The sequence below is a fragment of the Mastomys coucha genome, unplaced genomic scaffold (genome assembly GCF_008632895.1).
Source record: "Mastomys coucha isolate ucsf_1 unplaced genomic scaffold, UCSF_Mcou_1 pScaffold6, whole genome shotgun sequence".
NCBI classification, from domain to species: domain Eukaryota; kingdom Metazoa; phylum Chordata; class Mammalia; order Rodentia; family Muridae; genus Mastomys; species Mastomys coucha.
In genome coordinates this window covers 6,578,947-6,586,137 of record NW_022196912.1, presented here as the reverse complement: position 1 = coordinate 6,586,137, position 7,191 = coordinate 6,578,947, and positions in this window count along the sequence as shown.

Sequence of the window (7,191 nt, the reverse complement as noted above, 5' to 3'; positions counted from 1 at the left end):
TGCCATGGCGGAAACTAGTGCTGTGCTGGGAGTGCTTGGCCTTCAGAGGGTCTAGAACTCATGAGAACTTCCTTCTGGTGTGAATGCCTATTGTGCAAAATGCCAGGGGAAAGAGAACAGAAGTGGGTTTGTAAAACCTGTGCTGAACAAGAAAGATAGACTTTTTCCCCTTGAAGGCCATGAAGTTGAGTTCCTGGTTAACTGAGAAAGGAGCTGCAGGGCCTGAGGCCAGCTAGCTGCACACGGGCTGCTACCTGTCAATCAAAGGAATGCTCCAGAACTGCTACACTTAGGAGTCACCATGGTCACGAAATGATCAGGAACAGATCCAAGCGAAAAAGCTTGAGTGTCAGATCCGAAAGGCAACGGCCATGTCCAGCTCCCATTTAGCATAAGTGTAAGCAGACTTCACTATCTTTGCTCTGGTAGACACTGGCCTGAGTGTCCAGATGAGTAAAAGCTAGAGATCGGGAAGGACAATAGATATAAGACTGCCAAAGGTCTGACTCGCTTCTGGAGGGCGGCTCCTTAGCTTTGAGTCTGAAAGAAAAGACTCAGGTCAACCTCTGCCCGGGATACTCTCCTTCAGCTTCTCTCACTAGGAAACGCCTGGTCACCTGTCAAGATCCAGCTTTCTGAAGGCTTTCCCTGGCTTCTCTCTCCCCCTCTTGTGTCTAACCAGCATTCACCAGCCTGACATCCCAGAAAGCAGGCTTTTTAACTCTGTCTGCACATCTATCTCCTACAGCAAGCTGTGAAGTTCAGCAGGTACAGTGAGGCGCCCTTCATCTCTCTTAGGTGAGTGTCAGTCACAGTGATGAGCACGGGCTGAACACGTAGGGGCTGAGAAACAAAGAAGAAAAGATGAGATAAATTAATTAAGCAAAGATTCACACAAATGCAGTCAGATAGGATAATGCCTCAACAGAATTTGAAGGGAAGATTAAGAATACTGAGTTGTGTCCACACCATTGTTTCATTAGTTTTTAAACTGTGAATTTTTGTTTTTTGTTTTTTTTGTTCTTGTTTGTTTGTTTGTTTTTTGGTTTTGTTTTTTGTTTTTTTGTTTTTTGTTTTTTCGAGACAAGGTTTTTCTGTGTAGACAAGACAAGGTTTTCTTGCTGTCCTGGAACTCACTCTATAGATCAGGCTGGCCTTGAACTCAGAAATCTGCCTGCCTCTGCCTGAACTATGAATTCTTTTTTTTTTTCTTTTGCCTACTTATTTCTTAGTTTTTTTTTTTTGTTTTTGTTTTGTTTTTTATTTTTGTTTTTTTTCGAGACAGGGTTTCTCTGTGTAGCCTTGGCTGTCTTGGAACTCAAGCTGTAGACCAGGCTGGCCTCAAACTCAGAAATCCGCCCTGTGAATTCTTAATAGTTAAAATTAGCTCAAATCATCGATGAGTTTTCCCCAGTATTTTTGTAATTCTGCTTCTCGTTACTCTTTAAAGCCTTGCTATATGAAAGTCACTCTGTAATACATAGATATACAATGAACTCTGGGCTGCCGTTCCTGGAGTTAAGTGCTTAGAGTACTGCATCTTGCATGTTTTTAGGCCAGAAAGCATCTTACCTCCATAAATGACTATCTGAGCAGGGGCCACTTCAATTTGGCCAAAATAGAAATAATAAAGAAGCTGATCTACTATGCTGTAAAATCAGCAGTTAACACAGAGCATGCCCTGCTATCTAAAAGCTTTGAAACATCCACTTCTCGCTTTTCTCCCTTGGGCACCTTGGGCTTAGCTGGCCTTGGACACCCAAGGTTCATCCACAGAACCTTCTGAGCAGTCAAAGAAAAAAACCCTCAAGGTTTAAATTTTTAAGTATGTACAGACACATTCTCAGCATTGCGTCGCTGGTTTTCGTCAAAGGGCAAAGACAGATATGTACTTGATTTGTGTGGGAGCTTATTTCCTGATGTGGCACCGGCAGAGGTGCCTGTGTGTAAGGATGAGTGAGCATGCGTGAACACGTGATCTTTAGGAGCCTGTTATATGTGCTTCAGTAGTTGCCCTGGTCCTCAGACACCTACACCTCAGAAGGACCCAGTTTCCATGCCCATAGTGATTCACATGCTCTTATACAATTATGTTATTTATCACATGCATGTTTTATGCTGGGCCCTGCTGGTCATGGAAGATGCCAATATAGATAACCATTTGGCATCTCATCCCTGCTTCAGCCTGCCCTAGCTTCTCTAAGGTAAGAGAGAGGAGGAGCCAGGAAGAAAGATGTCCCCTTTCTTCCCCCAACCCATTTTTTTAGCATAAGTACAATTCCCCTTGGGTTTGCTCTGGCCACAGCAGGTGCTTCTCTCTTCGATGCCCTTGCTGTCTTCCCTCAGCGTCTGTCTCCTGTGACATGTTAACCTGTTTCTTCTGAGGACTTCTTGAGTACATTCACATAGACAGCCTCTCATTAAATAGTCCAGGTGAAATTCATCTTGTGGATTCCATATCTGGTCCTGAATGTCATGCTTCATTACTACATTGACTTCTCCAGAAAAAAAGGCATACTAACCCAATCCCCACCTACCCAGATGGTGTTTCCAAAGACCACTCACTTCAAATCCATCATCCCTTCTGCCCTGCCATGGGACAACTCTGTTGGACTAACCCAGCTCAGAGAAGCTTTCTACAGCAGTACTTGTCAACCTTCTAGGGGTTGAAGGACCCTTTCCTAGGGGGGTCACATCCTAGTTATTTACATTACAGTTTATAACAGTAGCAAGCTTACAGTTCTGAAGTAACAGTGCAGATAACTATGATTCAGATTTGGGGATGTGAGAAGCTAGGTTGAAGAGCCACAGTGTCAGGAAGGCTCTGAACCACTGCTCTAGGAGTTGGATGGGGCTTTTGTTGAGACTGCCTAAAACAACTCCACTTCTCCCTCTATCTGGTCTCACCTAAGAGCATTTGAGACGCAGATTCTAGGGAATTCTCTCTGTTCCATTGCTGTGATGCAAGCAACTGGAAGTCACTTTTAGATGTGGATATAGCCATTCCTTCCTGCACTCCCTGCATCCTTGAGCTGTAGGAATACCCATGAGTATTCTATGTGATCTCCCAGAGTCCCAGAAACTAGCCTTGGAGAGAACAGTGAGTGTCTTCCCTTGGTTGGACCATGATGCTGCATGACAACTGCATCCAGTTCCTCTGATGCTGCATGACAACTGCATCCAGTTCCTCTGATGCTGCATGACAACTGCATCCGGTTCGTCTAGCTGTGAGTTTTCCTTATCGTAGGCTCCTCAAGGTGGACAGTGGTTAGGGAAAACACACAAAACCATTCTCAAAAACTTTCTTGTATTTTGCATTTTGGAAATGGGGGCAGAGATCATTGTTTGAGATCTCTGTTTCAACAGAGATAGAAAGAGGTCATTTTAACATCTTGGTATACAGGTCAAGGCTACTTTAGCCAGCTGGGGGAGCAGTTCATTTTAACCCCTACCCTGCACCATCCTTGGTCATCAAGGCTCCAGGATTGGGATAGTTGGGCCCAGTGTCATCATTTTTAGTGACAACAGTTTCATTTCTGCTCATGCTTTTTCCAAGGCAGAGCCAGCACTCCTTTTCTAGTGGCCATTCCTCTAGGTGTTATTTTGTCACCTCCGGTGTCATACCCACCAGCCTGCTGCCTGGCCAGTCCAGGCTGGCCTTTTCTGGGTCCTAGGGGGGTACCCAGTTGAGATTCCAGATTTGTCTGCTTTTCATTTTCTCTCCACCCACACCCCACCACCAAATTCTTACATCGCTAATATTCAGAGTCTTGAGCATGGTTTTGTGCTCAGTCTTCATATCTAAGAAAATCTTAGGAGTACATTCATTATTATTCTAGTTTGCTTTCTATTGCCACGATAAACACCATGACTAAAAGGAACTTGGGGAGGCGAAGGTTTATTTGGGTTAGACATTAGCCAGCTCACAGACCTTCACTGGGGAAAGTCAAGGCAAGAGTTCATAGGGAGGAACCTGGAGGCAGGAAGTGGAGCAGAGACCATGCTGGAATGCTGTTTACCCGCTTACTCTCCATGGATTACTCATCTCACTGTTTTATACAACCTAGGACCTCTTGCTCAGGGATGACACCACCCACAGCAGGCTGGGCCCTCCCGTGATCACTAATTAAGAAAATGCCCACTTGGGAGGCACAGGCAGGCAGATTTCTGAGTTCAAGGCCAGCCTGGTCTACAGAGTGAGAGCCAGGATAGCCAGGGCTATGCAGAGAAACCCTGTCTCGGAAAAAAAAAGAAAGAAAGAAAATGCCCCTACAGACTTGCCTATGGGGAACTCCTATGGATTTTCTCAATAGAGCTTCTCTCTTCCCAAATGATTAGCTTGTATCAAGTTGATTTAAAAAAAAAAAAACCTAACTAACGAATACAATCATATGCATTTACCAATTTTAAAACTATTTGGGAATAACCAAAAAGAGTCATTATCACTTAAAAGCTGTCTGCTGGTTTCAAGGTTTCGTTTGTTTGTCTGTCTGTTTGTTTTGTTTTTCTCTGTGTAGCCCTGACTGTCCTGGAACTCACTCTGTAGACCAGGCTGGCCTCAGAAATCCGCCTGCCTCTGCCTTCCAAGTGCTGGGATTAAAAGCATGTGCCACCACTGCCCGGCTAGTTTTAAGGTTTTAACAGGTGAGCAAATGTGCACTCATATCTAAGACAGGTCCCGCTGTGGAAATGGGCTGGGCCCTCCAGGAGGGAGGGGACTTGACTGACGCATTCTGTTTTCCCTGGAGTAGCACAGGAAGTGGCTGTGGATGAATGACTCCTTCATTGGCTAAATGACACAGGGAGAAACCCAGCCTCTCACTGCTACAACCTTCTACCTAGACCCAGCAACAGCAGCCAGTAGCCTTTAGGTCACTGACAATCCAGATGTGGCAATCCAGATGTGAAGGAGGGAGGAGTGGGATTGGTTGTAACTAAATGGCTTTATCAGGAGTCAGACAGTCCAATAGAAAAAAAAAGTTTGATTCTTTTCTCAAAATCACAGACCTTTTTTAGAAAGATAACAAATCTTAAATATATAGGCCAAAAGTCATAATGTTTAATAGCATCTATATAGCATGTGTCTATGAAATGACCTCAAGATGTTGGCTGGGAGCCACTTTCTGGTACCAGAGTTCAGGGCAAGAGAGTGAAGTTAGAAGACAGGTGTTGTAAAGTTACAGACTGGATTGGCTTTGTTTGGGATGGAGGTGTGTGTGTGTGTGTGTGTGTGTGTGTGTGTGTGTATGCCTTTTCTTGTTATTGTGACAAGATAACTGCCCAAAGCAACTTAAGACAGGATGGGTTTACTTGGACACAGTTTGAGGGCACAAGCTACCTTGCTGGGAGTGGTGTAATGGCATGAATGGCTATAGATACTGCAGTAGAACCATGAAGCAGCTTGTCACATTGTGTCCATCTGCAGTGAGGAAGCAGAGAGATGAACACAGGTGTTCGGTCACTTCTTGCTTTTCATTCAATCTGGTATTGCAGTGTCTGGAAACACCATCACAGACAAGCCCAGAGTTGTGTTTCCAAAGTGACTCTAAATCCAGTCAAGCTGATAAGGCAGATCAACTCTTGGGGTGACTCAGAAAGGGGGAGCAATGACTTCTCTCAGATAGCCTTTCCTCTCTGCTACTTCTTGTGTTCCTGACAGTCCCAAACCAAGTAACTGGTCAGACAGAGACCAGAGTGGTGTTACACGAGACAGAATATCCATGGAACAGTGGCAAGTGCATGTGTTTAATGACTTTGAGTGTCTCCTTCAACTTCTGAGTTCTAGGGGTCCTCTCTTGCCTCTTCTTGATCCCATTGTGAGAAGGAACTGAAGGTTTGCCAAACACTAAAGCAACAGCCCAGCCTTCCATGCGCTCTCTGCTGAGCTCTACTCACTCCAACCGGATTTACAAACCAGATCCTGGGCCATGCCTGTTACTCTGATGGGGACTACTGAATCACCCTCTTCCCACCTTTCTGCTGCATCCCAAGTGCCAGCTTTCTGTAGGTCTGGAGGTTAAACCCATTACCGATAGCTCATCCTTCTAGTGGAATACACCACAAAGATGGGAGGGGCACTAAAGTCTCAGGCTCACCACCACCCTTTTTTGAGACCAGGTATCACTGTGTATCTCTGGCTGTTCTGAAACCCACTCTGTAGACTAGACTAGCCTGGAACTTACAGAGATCTGCCTGCCTCTGCCTCTCAGGGTTAAAGGTGTGGGCCAGCAGTGACTGGTCAGTCTCATCTCTTAGTTAAATAACTAGGCAGGCATTTCTTTGACTCCAAGCAGTGCCTCCAGGAGCCAAGACACAGGTGGGGAGACTTTCTAGGAGGAGGTGAGTGATCTGGGCACACTGCCCCCCCCCCACCTTTAAGCAGCTGGAGCTTTCCTATAGGATGCCTTCTGCTGCTCCATGAGCTTAACTCGGATGCTTCTAGAGACACTCCTGTAAGCTAGGGTCCTAGCTCCCTCCCAGCCCCTTACCATTGTTATTCAGACCTGTCCCCCTTTAGTTTTCCATGGATGCTAACTAAACCTCAAAGAACCCTCTGGAAGACATCTTAAGAGGTCTTTAGGGCACCTGACTCTGTTCTATGCAAGTCTGTATCTAGTCCCTCTGGGCATCTTAGAGGTACACTTAATTTGTAGGTTAGGAAGAGGGGAATCAACTAACATAGGGAAGGTTGAAGTGTTCTTGAGTGACCCCCCCCCCCCGGGGTTTCCCTGTATAGCCCTGGCTGACTGAGAACTTATTTTGTAGCCCAGGCTTGCCAGTGTTGGGGGATGGTCTTGTGCTATGTGCATTCAGATGCTGATTGCCATGCCCGGACATCTGGTTGCACTCCGGGCTTGGTGTGGTCAAGCATCTCCGGTCTTGATGTTATGTAAAAATTGTTTTCCCTCTTGCCTAGAACTTGGAATTTTGCCTGCCTTGGCCTCTGGAATGCTGGGATCTAGGGTGTGAGCCACTAAGTCTGACCAGAATCCCTACTTTAGAAGTGACTGTGAATTAGGGATGGCATGCAGAACCCTCACCTTTCCTCTTAAAAATCAAAACTCTCTCAAACAAATTTCATAACCTCAAGCCTATTGAAATGTTCCCTGCAGGTTGAAGGTACTGCTCAGTCACCTGTCAAGTTCAGCTCAGGATTCAGAAGCTCTTGTGAAAAACAATGTTTGGGGCCTT